General features: G+C 61.3%; 1 protein-coding gene across 5 annotated transcripts in view; it reads left to right on the top strand.

Annotated features, from left to right (window-relative positions):
- Positions 1-18761, top strand: part of CASZ1 (castor zinc finger 1) — a 212984-nt gene that overhangs the window by 128957 nt on the left and 65266 nt on the right. The gene's annotated exons all lie outside the window — the stretch shown is intronic.

Here is an 18761-nt window from a genome sequence, read left to right as displayed (position 1 = left end):
CCCCATCCCCGCTCCATCCCCTTCCCCTCCGCCCCAAAACTTTTCCCGGGGGCTCGCCGGGCGGCGCCAGGTGCTGCCGGGGCCCCGCAGCCTCTTTCGCTTTTCTTTCGCTCGCTTTACGGAAGTCGGCTTCCTCTCCCCGCTCCCCGGTACCCGCTCCCCGAGCCCCGGTCCCCTCCCCGGTCCCCTCCCGGTCCCCCCCGGTCCTCCCCAGCCCCGCAGCCCCGGGCCGGCTCCGTCGCTTCCCGGCAGCCGGTGCCGGGGCCGGGCCGAGGATGCGGAGGGGAAGTTCTCGGGGGTTTTGAAGCGGCTGGGCGCTGGTGTTTGTTGTGAGTTGTGTGGGCTGTTTTCTCTTTCATTTCGTTCCCCTCCTAAGCCCCGGCGTCTCGCCGGTGAAGGTTGCCGGTCAGGTTCCTGCGCTGTCTAAATGAAAAGGAATTTAATTTATTTGGGACAAGGCAGTGTCGGACGAGGAGGCTGCTTATTACATTTAATGAGTATTTTTTTTTCCCCCTCTCCGACCTGGGCAATGTCAGGGATGGGTTTGTTTTTGTCCTTTCGGTGTGGGGTGTGCGGGACCCCTTCCAGCCGCCGGGGCCGGGGCTTGGCGCTGAGCTCCAAGGCCTCAGGACCAGGCGTGTGTCGGGCCCCAGCTTTCCACGGCCACCCCTCAGCCTTTCGGTCCTTTCGGTCGGGTGTCAGGCCAGGCTCCGGCACCAGCCCCTGTGGCCGTGGCCGCCCTGGGGCAAGCTTTCACCTGCCCCTCATGACGCAGAAACGTCCCCAGTTCGGGGGCTGTAGGAATCCCTTGGGCCACAACCCGCTCGTGTGGCCGTACCTGCTGCCCCGGCGGGCCTAAACCCTTCTCCCCCCCAAAAATCTACATGGCAGCGACGGGCTAGCCAGGCCTGCGCTGGCGAGCGCCACGGTCGGGGTAATTAGCAGCGGGGTGCGTGCCTACGTGTGTGTGTGGTGCCTTTTTTATATATATAATAAGGGCTACGATGGTAATAAACTGGTTGATGATTGACTGGGCCTGAACTATGTACCCAGATATTTTGATCGAGGGGATAATTTTGTCGTCGTCCGTCTCGTTGATTTATTTATCTATCTGCCCGATGCCAGGGCGCGAGCGGCTCGGGGAGCGCTGCCACCCGCGGGCGCGACGTGCCGGCTCTGCCTGGGCCCGGCCGTGGGCGTGCGGCTGCTCCCTCCCGGATCAAGGAGCTGGGAGGCCGCGTGGGCGGCCCAGGAGCTAAGGATGTGGTGAAACTGCGGGAGGGCGAACGCTTTCAAGAGTCACAAACAGCGATCGGCCCCTGATCTCCAGCGTCTGGAGGGCCTGGGATGGAGATGGGATCGGCGGCAGCTGCCTGGTGCCACGGGCTGGGCAGGGGAGGTGGGGTGGCTGCGTCCCACGTCCCCAAAAGGGTCAGCCCAGGCAACGAGTGTCCCCAGAAGGGACCCTCCGTGGCCTCGGGAAGGCCTCACGCTTGTCCTTCCCGCTGCCGTGCGGGTAGCGTGGGTTTCGGTGCTCGGGTATGGGAACCCAGGGCCCCAGCGAGAGCCATGGAAATGAGGATCTGGGAGATCTGTTTAAGTCAGCATTACGGTCTGTGTGTGGGTGAACCCGTCTTGTCATGATCTCAGGGCAAAGACCTGCCCCATAATCACCACCTCGAACCCTTATCTGCTGGGGCCAGCTTATCTCCCTCCTCGCTGCCTCTTGAATCCTCTCCAAGCCCCGAGGCTGCGGCTCCCCGGAGGCAGTGCCCGAGGGCTGCCCGCGCCAGCTGCCAGCTGGCAGAGGCGAGTCCGGAGGGGTTCCTCTCCCGGAGGGACCGGGTACGTGGGGTCTGACAGCCTGCTCTGCCCAGGGCTTTCTCAGCTCAGGCAGCGCTTGCGCGGACCTCCGAGGGCCGGCGGCTTTCACGGCGCTGAGGGGTTGGAAGGAATTCATGGACCGAGTCCATCCACCCAGGATCGTGGCAAGATGTTCCCTCCATGTGACTTTCTGCAAGCCGGGTTGTAAATATCTTGAGTGACTGGGCACCTGTCACTTCCTTTGGGAAACTGTTCCCCAGCCTAATTACCCTTGGTATGAGATTACAGGAACTGATCTCAGAGTGGACACCGAGAAACCTACGGTGGACAGGTTGAGAAACATCTAATTTTCCACGCAAGGGGTTATTTTGTGACTGTTTTGTTAAAGCTTTATTGCTGTTTGAAACACCCAGCAGATAGGAACACCTCCTCTGGGCTGCTGCCAGCTTTTTTTTTTTCCTTTTTCCTTTTTTTTTTGGCAGCGCAGGTTTTTGGCGAGCAGCTGGCTCGGCCAAGGTTGGTGTCACTGCTGTGAGAGTTCATGGTCCGCGGGGGCTCACACGCTTCGGGTGTTGGGATCACTGTCGTAGTCCTGTGAGATGCTTGGTGGGCACAAAGCATTCGGGTGCCTGCATTCACCTGGTGAAGACCCTCCTGCAGGAGAACTGCTTCCCCAGGCAGGGACTGATCTGCCCGTCGTGGTGTTAAGCAGGGCCCAGCTCCTCTCGTGCCGCAAGGCCCGCCAAGGCTCGTAGGCGTGTTGTGCTGGTTTGGTGCTGGGGGGCAGCAGCTTGCAGAAGGACCCGGAGATGGGTCCCCGAGTTACCCTGCTGCTTCCCTGTCCTGCCAAGGTCCTGTTCCCCGTAACACGGAGGGGGCTGCCGCGCGCTCCTGCCGCAAAGCCGTGTCTGGGGGGCACAAAAGCACCGAAAGCAGCTGTGAGTGGCACAGCCACCTCCGCTGGGAGGAGCAAGTATTTGAGGTGCCACTTCCATGCCACCAGTTTCTCTCTGTTTTTTTGGGAACTATTTATGCTTCCACCAGGTTTCCCACTTGCTGCTTTCGCGTGGGTTTCTCCTGTCCCAGCCCTGGCGCTGCCGGAGCACTCAGCTGTCCTCACGCTGGGAGCCCCGGTGGCCACAGTGGCTCTCGCTCTGCCACCGGCTCATCCCCCTGGGCTGCCGCCTAGCCTGCAATTTAGGTTTCCCTCGGAAAACTCGGTTGAAAGTATCCAGAAAGTAATGAAAAGTCCCACGGGAGGTGCTGCGTCTCCCACCTCCAGCTGGGTGCCTTCCCTCCCTCCCAGGGCCGCCGCCGCCATTCCCAGGGCTTGGCGAGCGCCGGTGCCACCCAGGGCTCAGCTCCCGGGGGTGCTGACACTGCCGAGGCCGCGCTGGCCCATCCAGCCGGGGCTGGGGAGAAGCAGCGGCGGCCTCGTCCTCAGCTGCACCGAGCAAAGAGGGGGCAGAGGAGCCTCGGTTGGGAGCAGGGGAGGGGCAGAACCTCCAGCCAAAAGTCCCATGCGGCACCGTCTCCTCCCCTCCGGTTCAATGCGGACTGGATCAATTTGGACGTCTTCAGCAATAAAAAATGCCGATGTCGTCCTAATTCACCAGGCCCCGAGATGACAGCAAATTTACATTTTTTAATTAAACTAGCAGCCAGTTTTTATGAGAGGGGGCTGGGTTATGCAAATCAAATGGTTGTGTACGAAAGATTAGGAGAGTTTGGGAATAAATTCCACAAATGCTAATAAAAAAAAAAAAAAGAGAGAGAGAAAATGAGAGGGGGGAGAGAGAGGGACATTGTTCCATTAGCCCCTTTTAGACTGATTTCCCTGGGGAGAAAGCAATGGGGGGTGAGAGATGGCGGCGGCTTGCGGAGACAGGTAAAATCCATTCTGAGGATTGAGAGCCCCTTGGACCAGGACCTTGTTGCTCCGTTTCCTCTCGCAGGGGAGATGCAGGCAGACATCAATAGCAAGAGAAAAACTTGCTGCCTCCCATCCCACTGATCCTGCGGGCTGGAAAGCGGTCGGCCTCCTGCTGCAGCCCGGCCGAGGGGCGCAGGGGGGGCAGGAGGAGGTGGCTGGGTGGTGGAACAGGAGCTGGGGGGCAAGGCCAAGAGGGCACAAGAGGGTCCCGAAGGGACTACCCGGAGCTGCTGTGCATGGGACAGCCCTTGGGCTGGGGGCACTCCCCTGGGGCTTCTCCTCCTCCTGTGCGGGGATTTAGCGGGGGGGTCCTGGCCCCTGCTGCCCTGTTCTCCGGCGACTTCCCTCCGTTGTTCCCGTGGTGAGTCCAGAACAGCCCGTCGAGCCTTTCGGAGGAGAAGTAGTTACAGTGCACCAAAACCACGCGCTTCGCTCGTGCAACGTGTTCTTGTTGGCATTTCCCAAAGAAGCCCTCACCTGGGGGTTTGCTGTCCTCCTCCCCTGCCTTTCCTGGGCTGTTCTTCCCCTGAACTGGGGAGCTAGGTGTGGTGGCCAGGTACCACAGCAACTGTTTGCTTTGCCATGGAGGAACACAACCGGCAAATTTCTGGAGGCTGGGAAACTGCTTAAAGCTTCCAGTCCTAGGGCAGTTTCATGCTCGGAACAGAAGCTGAGCAGCCCGGGTAGGTTGGCAAGAGCGAGCGAGGGGTGGGGAGAAGCAGAGACAAGGAAAAAGGATGGGAAGTCTGAAGTCACTGGGTGCACTTCGTGGCAATCCCCTGAGGATTTAGTGCCTCACGAGAGAATTTTGCCACCCATTCTTGGTTTTGGGGTGTGAAAGGATGATTCACCTCCGTGCACATGTTTTGCTCTTGGAGAGGTGACATTTTAGCATGGCCTCTTGTGAAATCAGTAAAAACACCGGGCTTCGCTGGAGCATTTCTGGAGGTGTTCCCCACACCCAACACCTACGTCCCCGTCACCCCGTCCTGCACATCGCCCCGGCCGCTCGCCCACGTCCACGCTCCCGGACACTCACGTGCACCGGGCTGCTCTTGGGCTGAACTTTGCCTCCTCCAGGTGCTCTCACGACATCGCCTTCCCCCGCGCTCCGGTTCCGTGCCTCTGTGGCACCGTGACGAGGAGCGGGTCGGCGTGGGCGGCAGGGGGAGACGGGCACGGTCCGTGCGCGTTGCCTGTCCCCGCGGGTGGGCAGCGGTGGCCGTGGCGTTGGGCTGGCCCCGGGGCCGTAGGCCAGCAGGCGGTTGTGCAGGGGATTTTTGGAGAGCCAGGCTTCGTGCTGAACCGTGGCCAAGCTCAGCCCAAACCCAACCGAGGGAGCTCCAGAAAAGCCTGCGAGACGCGGCAGAGTCTGAGGCTTCGGTGTGGGATGAATAACTCCCTAATCTATAAAGTGGGCAGAATCACGCTCCCCTGAGCAGCCCAGAGCCAGGGCTGGGCGCTTCAGCGATGGAGATAAGCGAGGAGGCCTGGCTGCCGGCCACGCTGGGTGCGGGTCGGGCGCAGCGCTCCTCCCCGCAGCCGGGGCGCGGTGCCGGGGCCGTGCGAGAGCTCGGCCCGCTCCTGGCAGCACCCCACGAACGCGGGCACCTCGGCGTCCCTGGGGCTGTGGTGGGCCCGCGAGGAGGCTCCCCGGGGAGGCGCGAGGCCTCCGTCGGAAGCGAGGCCTCTCCGCCGAGACCGGCTGGGCCAGGGCAGGGGAAGAAGCAGGAACTGTCAGCTTCCATACCTGGGAACCTGTCAGAAGGCAGCTAGCAACACCAGCTTTTGTCTGGTATTTCCAGAAAAACCCGGCGGGACCTGGCATCCCAGGGCATAATTTATTATGGAAAAATAAAATAATAAAGTCCCAATCCCTTTGAGGCCTGAGTCATAGAAGCATCTCCTCATTAAAGCAGCTCCACCTCTCCGCATGGCGTTTGCCAGCACCGTGCCGGGATGAATCCGCTCCCCGCCCAGCGCTGCCCCCTCCTCGCCGCCCCGACCAGGAGCCGCACAGGTGGCTCCGCATCTCCAGCCAGCTTCTCCCCGGGCCTCCCTTCTTCGGGCCAGGTCAAACGCCGTGGGCTGGCGTCAGATCTTCCTCCTCCTCCCGTTGGCGTGTTTTGGAGACAAACGTCTTCGTCTCTTCGCCCACCTCCCCCCCACCCCGTGCCATCAGGCTCAGCACGGGCCCAGTTCCCCCGTCCCCAGCCCCGCGGTCGGGGGCGTGCGGTGGCTTTCCACAACTTGAAGGCTTCTTCCGAGTCTCGAGCAGGGAGAGGAGAGGAAGCTGCTCCTGCAGTAATTACCATCTGCGTGTCCCGAAGGCAGGCAGCAGATGTTGGCAGAGGAGGACCCGGTCGGAAGAGGGTGGGGGAGCAGAGGCTGGGGAGAGGGCCCGATTTGAGTTGGTGGTTGAATATTCTTAACAGCATCTGAATATTCTTAACAGGAGCTCAGGAGGTTCTGCAGGGTTGATCCATGTGCTTGGAAACTTTCAGAGAAAGCTCCCTCTCGCCGCGTTTTCAGTCTTTCGCTTTTCTCAGGCTTTTTCTTTTTAACTCTCCTTGCTAAATAGCCTTCCTTTATGTCCCCCTTCGTTTCCTCGTTCCCACAGTCCCTTCGCTCTTTGTCACCCTCCTGGACTTCCCATTCTACCTTTGAGCCTGCCTTGCTTTTCCTTTCCTTTTTTTTTCCCCTCTCCACCTCCCTTCCATTATCTTGGTCTCTGTATTTTTCATTTCCCGATTTGTCTGTGGGCTGATATTCAGATGAGTGAACTTCTTCCAGTTAAAGGAGGTCATGAATATTATGATTTTCCTATCAAACAATGAAATATGGCTCAAATTACTATAAAGAATAGGGCCCTTTTCATAAACCACCTGCTGTTTTTTTTGAAAGAAAGCACACAGCCGCTCGCCTGTGCGCTTCGAGCAGTTGTCTCTCATCTCCACCTCGCCAGGCTTTGCCGTTCCAGTTTCTTCTGCTGAATTTGTTGCTCGTGGTGCCGGGAGCCTGCTCTTCCCAGGCCGCCAGCACCCAGCGAGCCTGGCTTCGGGCAGGTCGGGACAGGACGGGGCTGCTGGCAGGATCCGCGCTGCTTTGAATGATGGTTTGGGATGGTGCTTTTTTGATTGCGGTGTGTTTATTTTGGGGTTTTATTTTTGTTTTCGACAACATTTCGGTCTGCCCCGTGCTGCCTCTCGGCTTGGCTGGGGGAGGGACGTGGTGTTCAGGTGTCAGCGCCCGGGGGCACGCGCGGGCGGCAGCCCTGCCTTCTGCCGGCCTCGCTGCCGGGGACCGGCGTCCTCCCCAGCCCTCGGGAGGGCCGTGGCCAAACCCTGCCTCCCGAGACCTCGGCTACACGCCGGGCCCTTGCTCCACGACGTCCCGCGTGGCCTGTGGGCCTGGCTGGGCCCTGCAGTCCCAGCAGCCTGACCAACGAGCCCGTTGGCAGCGAGGAGCGGGGCGGTGGGGCCGTGGGACAGCGGGGCCGGGGGGGGGTCTCTGCCCCACTGGGACCGCCACGAGCAGGCATGGGCAGCACCAGCAGCGGGGACACCAGAGGACAGCAACTCGTCTCAGACTTGTGTTTTGATTTCAGTCCAGCCTATTTATATTCATAATAGTTGCTATTTTTTCCCTAGTTACATGGATGCGTCTTGTCCTCGCTCTCCTCTGCCTTCCCCGAGCAAACCTGGCTGCTTCTCGCACGCCTGCCCTGGGCGGCGCGGAGCATCGTCCCTCTGGGGCCGAGCGCGCTGCTCCCCGGGGAGGCACGTGGGTGCCGCGCTCCCTCCCGCAGCGCCACGGCCCCGCCGCCCTCTCCCCTCCAGCCCCCGGGCAGGAGCCGCCGTACACAGCCCGGGCTGTGCGAGCACGGAGTTTGTTTTGCCAGGGTGACCTGTTTAATCATCTCATTTTCTGGTGGCCGTTTATTCCTCGTTTCCACGGTTACAGCCCCATTAAGAGGAGAAGCAATAAGGCAGCGAGTCAAACAGGTAATAAAAACATTAAAGCCATGTGCGCACTGGGAGGGAGGGAGGGCGAGCCGCACGCAGCGAGACGAGACCGGCCGTGCCAGGGAGGCGGCAGGGGCGCCGGAGCCCGTGCGGCGTGGTGACACCCGGCTGCCTTCCCAACCTCTGCAGGGGACCGGCTGCCAACGCGCCCCGGCAGCGTCCTGCCACGCCGCCTCGTGCGCTGCCACTTAGGACGGCGTCGCTGCCGTCAGCGGGCTGCTCTCGCCGTCCCCGCGCTGCTAGCGCCGTGTTAGCAGAAAGCACTTGAAATCAGAGCGTTTCTGCAAGCCTGTGTTATTTCAGGGTTGCGACCGTCTGGAAACGCTTGTAACTTGCGGTTTCTGTTTAGTTACTCTGATGCTGGAGGACCCAAACATTTGCTCTCATAATAGCTCCGCGTGGCACTCCTGCTCCTACCGCTGCCAGCGGTGCCGGTGTCCCGGCGAGCGCGGCTCTGCACGGTTTGCTCCAGCACAGCGAAGCAGCGCGGGCTGCCCAAAGCACCACGGCCGTGCACCTGCAGCTTGAGACCCCCCAAAACACACCCTGCCGTGTCGCGGCTGCGGGCACCGTCCTGGGCATCCTGCAGCCGCCAGAAGCCGGGCTCCCTGGAGAGGCGTGCATGCACCCCGGGGAGCTCGCTCCCTGCTCCTTGGCGTGGTGGGGGCAGGCGGGGTGAAAGCCCTACTGCTCAGTTTGGCCACCCAGATGGGCCAGTAGCCATCTCCGATGGCCAGATGGAGGCTTAAAGATCGCTAAGAGTGATTTAAAAACTTCCTTGGACGCTCGTAAGCCCGAGGTTGGGATTTTCCAAATCGCTTTGTGCTGGCCAAATCTCGTTTCTCTGGCGCTGGGTGCTTACCAAACGCGCCACGTCTCAGAGCAGCGAGGAGGGCCGGGCTCTCTGGAGAGCTGCCCTGGGCTGGCGGACATGGGCTCTTCGTTTCAGACAGCCCGGGGGATCGCTCTGTCAGCTGATTTAGTAATTAAGCACGAAAATAACTCTCCAGGACTCCCTCCACGTCCCCACGAAGGGCCCGGCAGTTCCTGGAAGTGGGGCACGAGCGGCGTGCTCGGTGCAGGCTGCTCCCAGCTGGTGGCACGGGGAGGACGGGCAAACTTCGTGGAGCTGAAAACTGCCTGGCTGGGGGGGGGCTGGCTGCCGGGGGGCACAAACAAGCGCGTACCCAGGGGCTGAGGGGTCCTGCCTCTGGATGGGGGGGAGGAAAAAGCAAACGAGAAGAGAGCAAGGAAATCATCATGGAAATGCAGGGAGACAGCATAGGCTCGCTCCAAGGTGGTTTTACCTGCTGGCTTCCTCTGTTGCAGTTTCTTACCCTCTTACAGCCCCACGTTGCCCTGTTGGGATTATATTGTTTAAATTATTTATTTCTGGCATTGCTTCGGGTTTTATAGTTTCTTTTCTCCGGACTTTATCAGAAAGCATATTTGTGGTGAGCGCCTGTGAAAGGACCTGGCTCGCTGAGTAAATATTCAACGTGGAAATGAGCGGCGTGACCTTGAGGGGGGGAGAGGGAGGAAAGCTCGGAGAAATTCATAAAAAGTTGCAAAAGAAACGAGTCTGGAGAAGGGAGGGGAGAGGAAAAAAAAAAAAAGCCAGAAGGCCTGGCCGGGCTGGGAGAAGTCACACAGGTGAGGAGTGTTGGTCCCGGGGGTCCCGCGGTGGTTGGCCACGTAGCGTTACACGTCCCGGAGGGGCCCGGCCCTCGGCCGTGCCGAGCAGTGACACTTTGAAAAATAGGCCCATTTAAGGTGCCTGGAGTTGGGCAACAAAAGTCAGTAGTCACTTTAGCTCATCTTGGCCCGTGTTCAGGAGGGTGAATTTTATCCTTGGCGCCAGGCCAGCGGGAGGCCTGCGCGCTGTTCCCGTTCCCAGAATAGGACCTGGGGTGGCTCCTGGACCTCGCGGGTCCTTGGGGCAGGGGCACGTGTCCCCGTCACCGGGCTCCGGCTGAGCGTCTGCCACATCCCTGCTGGAGCCCGAGGTGTAAAGCCTGCACTCGGGGCTTCCAGAACCGCGGCGTTTGGCTCCGGCCTTTCCATCTCACTACTGGAAGATCTAAACTGCCTTTAAAAACCGTCCTGCAGGGGCAGGAGAGGAACGAGCTGGCTTTCTGCGGTTTTACTTTTTGTTTTCTGTCCGGGGGGTTCCTCTAGCCTGCCCTTAGCATCGTGCTGACCACGGCAGCGGGAAGCCCCTCGGCCCCGCAGCTGCAGCCGGCAGTGCAGCGGGCAGTGCGGCTCCGCGCACCGCAGCGAGCTTGGGGAGAAACCCCTGTGCGTGTCCCCGGGCTCCTGGCGCCTTCCGCTGCCTTTGGGGGTCTGAATGCCCAAAGGACAGTTTGGGTCCGTTCAGGTTCCCCTCCCAGCCCCTCGTAGTGTCGTTTCTTCAGCTCCCCGAACTCTCTTGATTTCCAGGAGGGGAAGGCCGACTTCACTGGCACCAGCACGTGGAAGCGCCGCGCACTGACCTAAGCAGCTGGGAGCGCGGGGCGAGGAGCGAGCTGTGTGGAGACAGCACTGCTAACTGCTCGGTGCTTAAAGCAGGAGGGCTGCACCAGTCACCTTTGCATGCTCATCTTTACATTTGTCTTCGTTTGGGCAGAGGGATGATTTATTTCTCGGGGTGAGCCTGAAAAGCACAGAATTGGATTTTTCCCGCTGCTGTGGGTGAGCCCTGCTGCTCTGCTGGATTTCTGTCCGGCCGGGGTGCACGAGGGAGGGAAAAGGCTTGTTTAGGGATGACCTCGAAGCAATTCCTCTCGCAGCGTGCCGTGATGTCAGCCGGCCAGCGTGCAGTCAGCCTGCCGCGGGGGAAAGCTGGCATAAGAACAGGGCAGGGGGCCGGGGCTCGGAGAGCGGCCGGAGCGAAGCCACCAGCGCGGGGGCCAGGGCAAGGAACTGCAACGGCACGGTTACCAGCTTTGGGTGTTTGCTTTCGTGTGACACTTGCTGTTCAAGCAAACAAACACAAACTGGCCGCACTGGGCTCCCAGCAGCGTCTCAGTGCACACCCCTGCCCCATGGCACCATGTCCCCAGGCAGCCCGGCCGGGGACCCCTCAGGACCGAGCGCGCCGTGCCCCTGGCCCTGGGCTCTGTCGGCGGGCAGCTGGGAGGCAGAGCCTTGTTTTCGCCGTTTCTCCTCCAAAAGGAAAGCCTGCAAGGGGTGAGGGGCAGACTCCTCGCAGCGAAGGTGTTAACAAATAGCAGGTGATTAAACATGACAAGCAGTGACATTTCTGTGTGGGGTTCTCAGTACCAGCAATGCCAAGAATGAAGCTATAAACCCTGACATTTTGTGTTATGCACTGAGGTTTTTAATAGACATCTTTCTCTCCCTCCCCCCTGTTTGTTTCCCCTACTCCTTTTTTTCTCCTCCGTCCCTTTCTCCCGCCCCCTCTGCTCTCTGCCCCGACCCTCGCATCCCCCTGCCCCATCCCCAGCGCCCTTTTCCCTCGCTGCCCCTCACTTCACCACCCTTTCCCTGCCGGCCTGCGCTCCTCCTTCCGTCCCTCCCTCCCTCCCTGCTGACACCTCCCGAGCTTTCTCGCCCCTCGCAGCCTCCTTCCCCCTTCCGACTCCCCTCTTCCTCCCCGCTCTCTCCCTGCCATATGCACAGCCGCTCGCAGCCGCTCTCGCCCGCCCGCGCTCCCGCCCCGGGCTGCGCGCCCGCCGCTCGCAGCGCGCCGTGCCGCTTCCCCCGCCGCCGCGCCGTCTCTCACATGCTCTCGCACTTGCTCTTTTCTTCCCCTGCTTCCCCTTCTCTCGCTCCTCTTTGTCTCCGTGACACCCCGCTGCTGCCATCCTCCCTCTGTCTGTTCTTTTCCCCTCTCTCCCCTTCTCCCTCCCTTCCCCGGCTCTTTTTGGGGCCTGATGTAAGTGGCTAACCGCGGGCAGCCCGGCCAGCTGCTTGCCAGGGAGCAGGTGTCCCACCCCGAGTGATGTTTTTGTTAATAACATTTTTGCCCTGATTCAGAAGCCGCCGTTTTGGAGATGGCTTGTTGCTTGTTGGGGTTGTGTGTTGGTTTTTTTTTTTTTTAAAGTCCGGGAGCTGAGCAGGCCGTGCTTTTGGGAACAGTTGCTGGGTTTGTGCTAAAAGGACCGCAGCAGTTGTTGTGCTGAGCGAGAAGCCTTGCAACAACTGCAGATTCCCTCCCGCTCACCCGGCCCGTCCGTCCGAAGGGCGTTTGGAGGTGACGCCCGACGCGCCGTCCCCTCGCGGCCGCCTCTCGTTGGAGCCACGGGATCGAGGCCCCCGTGCCCTGGGACGGGAAAACCTCCCCTCGCCTGCCCCGCTGGGGCCGGGGGCACGAAGTGAGCGCCGTGCCGCGGGGAGAGGGGCATCTGCCCGTGGAGCTCTGCTCCGTGGCGGTGTCACCGGGGCTCCTTGGTGTGCCTTAGCCAGGCTGTGATCTCCGCCGTGCGTGGGCTTGGGCAGAGCCTGGCGGCGTCACTTCGAGCTGCGCGGTGACCCTTGGCCGGCTGCTGGCCCTCGGGGAGGGTCTGCAAGGAGCTCGGGGGGGTCTCGGAGGCTTCCAGCCCGTCCCCGTCCCCTCACGTCCACGCTGAGAGCACCCGGGGCAGGCGAGGGGCTGCGGTGGGTGGGCGGCGAGGCCGGGGCTGGGGCAGCTCCCACGAGGAGGAGGTCACAGGGCCCCAGTGCAAAGGGCTCAGCAGGTATTTGAAGCGACTCCAAGCTAAACTGCAGCTTGGGTCCGGGTGTTTTCTCTTCCTTGACTCTGCTGGTGCTCTAAAAATCAAAATACTTCCCCCTGAAGGCTTCGCCTTCCCATGAAAGTGCCTCTCCCCGTCCGCCCAGGTTGTATTGATCCGGCACCACAGACGGTGGCTGCAGCTCGAGTTGCCAAGTAGGGCAGATCGATAGAGACGTGCTGTGGGATTTTTGGCAGCTGGGGCATCCATTTGTCCCTCCTTTCCTCCAGGAAACCGCCGGCGTCACGGTGAAAGCAGGTGGAGCACCGCCCTGTCCTCACGCCTCGTCCTTCCCCGTCCTCCTGCTGCAGCCATGGGGACCCGAGGCCACGGGTGGCCCCGCGTGGCCGCCTTCACCTCGTGTCCTGGGGGGATCCCCCTCCTCACCCCAGCACCCCCGCGGGCAGGATCTGGCCCTTACTGTCACAGCTCTCTCTGTCTCACAAGAGCCCGCATCCGAGGCAATTCCCCTCGGCCCTTCCTCCCCGCTGCGGCCGGCAGCGCCGCTGTCACCTCCCCGCAGACGCGGGCAGCGAGGCGCGGTGACACGAAGGGACTTCGCGGCGGCTGGCGAGGGGCCGGGGCTGGAGCTGCCCTTGGCCTTGGCCCCGTGTAGGACGGGGCTGTGCCCCCCTGGTGGGGCTCCCCCAGGGGAGGGCAGGAAGGCAGGAGGGAGCGGGTGGCTCCGCCGCGAGATGTCCGTAACCCTCGGCCAGCTCCTGGCTGCCGAACCTCGGACAGGTGCCGAGCGCCGCGCGCGGTGAAGTTAATGAAATGAGTATTTCGGGGAGAGGGGGGGAGGGAGGCTCCGTACTGCACCCTGGGGCCCTGGGTTTATTAATGGTGACCTGCCATTAAAGACGAAAGTGCTAACCTGGTCATATTTAGCAGCTTTCAATGGTATCCCAGCGGCCTCCGCTTGCAATATCGAGCCCTGCCTTCCCCCCGCAGCCCCAGGCCGGCAGGAGCTGACTCTGGAGTTTCTCCGCCGCGATGGGTCTGGTGGGCAGATGGACGGACAGACCGGCCCCCTCCCCGCTGCCGGGGCTCGGCCGGGCCCGGGGAATGCAGGGCTCGAGGCTGAGAGCTCCAGGTCGGAGCCCGGGGCTGCCCTCGTGGCCACGAGCCCTCCTGCACCCGGCCAGGAGGGGCTTGGGAAAGCTGAGCACGGGCAGATGTCCCCCTGGGGATGGCAGCGGCCGGGCACTGCAGTGACAGGAGCTTGAGAAAGGTGCTGGGGGCTGCTGCTGGTCCGAGCAGGGAGCAGTGTTTGCAGAAGGAAAAAAAGAAAAGAGCCCCCGAGTCTCCTCGGAGCTACTTCTGCTCCCGATGGCTCCCCAGAAGCAAGCCCCTGCTTGGCTCCGTGTGCCAGCTGAGATTATTGCCTTCCCTGATCACTTCTTCCTGGATTAAAAACTCAGCCCGGAGCGTTTTTTGCCTTGTGTCTCTGCGGGAGGGAGGCCCGCTGGCAGCTCCGTGCGGTGCAGCGTGGACGGGGAATCCCACGGCACGGCCGGCGCGGGACCACAGGTCGTGACACTCCGCTCCCCGCTCCGTTTCACCTGGGGTGAAGGCACGCCGAGCCGGTCCCTAAGGGGCTTTTCCCTCTCCGGCAAGCCCCGTGAGCCACAGCTCGTCCCCTCAGCCCTTCCTGCGGGCACGTTTGTCAGCGTGGGCTTGGGGCCATTCCCCGGCAGAGCCAGCGAGGGCAGGGGCCTTGATCCAGCGCCGAGCTCCGGCCCTCGCAGGCTCCCAGCAGGACGAGTGCCGGCTTGGCAGCCAGGCTGGGGGCAATCCTCGCTCGCTCCGTTGGCTCCGCGCCCCGGCTGATCCCGAGCCAGGTCCGCTGTAATCCCTACATCCTGTTGCAGGTCCTTAATCAGCTGGAACCGGCCTGGAAGAAGGAAAAAAAGAAAGAAAGAAAAAAAAAAAATAGCAGCCAAAAGCCCCAACCCCAACGTGCGGTGGTTGACGGGGACGGGCTGCAGCAGCCTTGTGGGGCTGGGGGCAGAGGGAAGGTGCTGGGGGGCTCAGCGGGACCCCTCTGCTGTTCCCTGCTCTGGGTTTCAGGCATCAATTCCCCCTTTTTTCACACCCCCCCAGCCCAAGTGGGGATGCCACCCCCTCGGCCCACGCTGGGCAGGCTGGAAAAGTCTCCGGGTTGTTGTTGGGCCGTGGCTTTTTCTTTTTTTTCTTCCCCCGTTTAATGCATAGAGTAACACTGATGGGTCTGAACAGCTCCAGCCAGGCGACGAGGGGAAAGAATAACAAGCTCCTGGATGTCAGGCGAAATTATGGCCCATTGCTATTTAGGGTGAGTCTGGTGGATTTAGGGCCTCTCTGTCCTATTGTCCCGGCTGCTCTGAGCACTGGCGCAGGCGAGACACAAGTCGGGAATTTCGCTGGGGAGCACGTGCAGGGGAAGGACGTTCCTGAGCCTTTCTGGGGCTGAACAGCAGCGGTAGGGGACAGGGGACGGTGTCGGGTGACCAGGCAGTGGGATGGGGCGCTGGGAGGAGGCAGATGTGGTGCTCCCCGAGTTTTAGGCGCTCCCCAGGCGCACGCAGAGCTTGGGGCCCCCTCCTTGCGCCTCGCCGCCTCCCCCATCAGCCCCCCTCTGCTCTTCGGCCTCGTGTGCGGTGTTCAGGGAGTTCGCTGTGGGAAAGGCAGTGCCCAAACGGATGCCAGGGCACGGCACGGGGCTTGGGGACTTTGGGGCTTTCTCTTGGGCTGCTTTTGGTGCTGGTGATGCAGCCAGGGCTGGCACCGTGCTCGCGCGAGCTGCCAGGTATTAGGGGGAAGGGCCCAGACAGCGGCGTAAGGGAACACCGAGAGGATGAGGAAAGTGTGATACGAGTGGGTCGGCCCTGGGAAAGTGCAGCGTGCCCGAGCCCTGAACAGGGCGGGTCCTCAGCTTCCAGATTTTGGCAAATACACCATGTCCCATGCCAGGGTGGGGAGGAGTTGCGGAGCGTAAAAAAGCCACGCTTGCCCAGCGTCAGCCTCGCTCGGCAGGGTGAATTCTTTGCTTCTTTGGGGCCCTTTTTATTTGACCGGATTAAAAAGCCTATTTGAGTTTCTTAAACCATTTAATCTGAAATCCCCAGGTAGATGTGCCATTGGATTCAGTTTTAAGCTTCTAAACAAAATCGGTCTGTGTTTGCCTCTTGGCTTGGTCGCCCAGAAGCGCGGGGTTGACCTGCGCTCCCTGCAGCGGGCAGGACCTGGGCTCCGCGCACTTGGGAGCCTCCCGAGCTCTTCGTGGGGTGGGACAGTGCGGGGACAGGGCTGCTGCCACCACCTCCCCGTGGCTCCAGGAGCCAGGGCCAAGCTTCACCAGCCACGGTGAGCAACCAACACGGTTCCCAGGGCTTTGTGCCCACATGAATTCCATCGCTCCGGAAGAAGCGGAGGGAGATGGGCAAGGAGGAGGCCATAGGAAAGTGGGGAGGAAGGGAGGGACGCGTGCTGCAGCGTGACACCGGCGTGGGCCGGGTGATGCTTCCCGATGCTCGCAGTCCTTGGAGAGGAGCTGCTGCTCCTCCTCCACGCCCGGCTCCTCCCTGGGCTTGCTCCTGCACCCGGCCTCTCCGCTCCCCTGGGGTTCTTGTCGCCCTTCCAGCTCCGCACGGCTTTACTGCCGCCACTCCCTGCGCTTCTGAGGAGGTTTTGTGGACACGGGACCAGCTGGGAGTGCTCTGAGATGGGACAAAGTGGGACAGCTCATGGTTTGGCTTCGCAGGAGAGAGGTGCAGGTGGTGCACGCAGCAGATAGAGGCGCGCCACGGCTCCGCGGGCAGCGGCGTTGTGCTCCTGGCAGCGGTCGGTGCCAGCTGCTCCACGGGGAGGCACCAAGCCCTGCAGCGGGCAGATACGAGGGGATCTGCCCCTGCTTCCCCCCGACACCTTGTCCCTGCACCCAGCGGGCAGATGGAAGGGGATCTGCCCCTGCCTCCTCCCCAGACCCTGCCCACGCGTCCAGCAGAGGCGGCGATGCCCACCCGTGCGCGCAGTGATGGTGCCGAGCTTGGTCCCAGTGTGGCCATGGGAAGGCAGAGCAGGGGGGGTCTCCTGCATCCCCAGCTCGGAGGAGATGCTCCGTGGGAGGTGGGGGCCAGAACAAGGCTGTCTCCTTCTCCCCCGCCTCCCCCGAGGATCCGGAGGCAGGCACAGGGCCGGGCGTGTGTCCGGGGGCAGCCCGAGCAGGAGGGAGCCCTCTTGGCTTTGCCGAGGGAGCCTCTTTCTATATGGAAATGAAGAATTTAGGCTAATGGAGCTCAACCATCTCTAATTTTGCGATGGCAGGAGGATTTTGATTGAAAGTAATTAAGCAAGCTAGCTGTAAAATTAATTAAAGCAAAAGGGGGGGATTTTTTTATTGGATTGGATAGCGATATAGCGGCTGTCAAATGGGGGACGGATGGGGGTGACCTGAATTCGCTGCCCTCCCTCCTCCCACTCGGGACGTTTATGTCACTTTAATCTCCTTACAGCGGCTGGTGTGCATTTGTTTGAAATAATCAAGGAAATATGGTCAGAAATTGTCAGCTTTCAGATCTAATTTACCTGACAGCCCTGCGCGGACCAGTAAGCCTCTGTGTGCGTGTGTGTGTGTGCGGTGCATGCGATGCTGTGGGCGGGGAGGGCTCCTCGCCTCCCTTCTCCCCCCCGTTTTCTTCACCCCGTCCTCACTCGATTCCCAGCAAAATTCCTTCTGGTGCAGCCGGGACCACCTGGCACCCCCCAGGAAAAGGAGATAAGTTGGAGAATTTTCCTGCGGTCCCTTCTCCACCCCCCCCTTCCCATCGCTGCCTCCTCCCAGCCTGCTGCCTCATCCTTGCACCATAACCAGCTTTAGGGTTTAGGCAATATAGGATTAGGGGAGGTGGCTGTAATTCTTTATTCCAGATGGCTGGCAACTGCTAAACCCACTGTCACAAGCACCGGGTTATAAAAATACTTAAATTAGGCCTTTTGTTCCAGCCCCCGGCCCTGCCAAGTGGCGCTCCCGGTGTCCCGCCGCAGCTCAGCTCGCCCGGCACAGGTGGGGACGCTGAGTCCAGGCGGTGCCGGAGCTGGGAAGAGGAGGCTCTGTGCTCCCACCTACCTGGATTCCCTTGCTCAGCTCCATCTGCTTCTTTTTGCTGTCAGTGCTTAGAGAGCTCCGGCCGTAAGGAGAGCGAGGCACGACTTGGCATGCTCGCACAGCAGGTGAAGGTCCTGAGCCCAGGAGGTGGCAGGGCCACGGCTCCGTACGTCCCACGAGGGAGCCTGCTCTTCTCGGGGACCCGGCTTTCCCCCTGTCCCTAACCCTACAAGTACCTGGTGGCCTTGTCCCAGCGCTCTGCAACGCAGGGAGGGAAGGCGGCCGCTGTAGGGTCAGCGTTTCCTCCGAGCCGCTGCGGTGTTTCACATCTGTCTTGCTAGGTCGGCTGTTAGGGTTATTATTTATTATTTATTATTGTTCATTAAGTGCTGACAGAGTTGGGGCTTTTGTTTGTTTTGTTTGGGTCTCCATTTAGAGGCCTTCGCTGCGGCAGCCTCCAGTGCCAAGACTTGAGGCGCTTTTACAATTACAGCCGTGATCCTATTGTATTGTTTATGTAATGACTCTCAATCCCGAGGGATTCGGCAGCCTTTCTTAAACCCAAGCACCCAGCACCTGGCAGGGAGAGGGCAGGGCAAAGGCTGGCCCCGATGCCCAGGAAAATCTCCGGGCTTTGCGTTCTAGGGGATGGTTAATGCGCAGACAGATCAGGCTGGCCCTCGCGGCGAGGACCCTCGTGCAGGGAGGGCGATTAAGCTGCTTCAGGAGGAGCAGATGATCCATCCCCGCCACGGCGGCAGGGCTCTGGGTGGCTCAGCCCCGATGCTCTGGCTGCTGGATGTCTCCCGTGCGGTGAGCTGGGCGCCCAACCCTTGGGCCAGCTCCCGTGGGCGCTCCCCGAGCATCCCCAAGCACCGCAGCCCCGGGAGAGAGACTCGCACCCCGTTAGGGGCCTGGGTGGGGGCCCCTCCGCAGCTCCTGAACCGGCTGACGTGGGCAGGACGTGGTCTAGTCCCTGGCCAGCCGTGCTGCGGTGGGCGAGGAGCCCGTCGCCACCATTCCCGGCTTTATTCGCATCCTTGCCACTGCTTCGCTTCGTATCCGGAGCCTTGCGAACGCGTAGCGTTGTGCCAGTGCGTCCTCATCAGCGTAATGGGTATAATTAGGCGTCCCTGATTGAAGATAGCGCTGAAGGC

The sequence above is a fragment of the Oxyura jamaicensis genome, chromosome 21, assembly GCF_011077185.1.
Source record: "Oxyura jamaicensis isolate SHBP4307 breed ruddy duck chromosome 21, BPBGC_Ojam_1.0, whole genome shotgun sequence".
Taxonomy (NCBI): Eukaryota; Metazoa; Chordata; class Aves; order Anseriformes; family Anatidae; genus Oxyura; species Oxyura jamaicensis.
The sequence above is the reverse complement of the archived record's forward strand: the minus strand, read 5'-3'. Positions and strand labels throughout refer to the sequence as shown.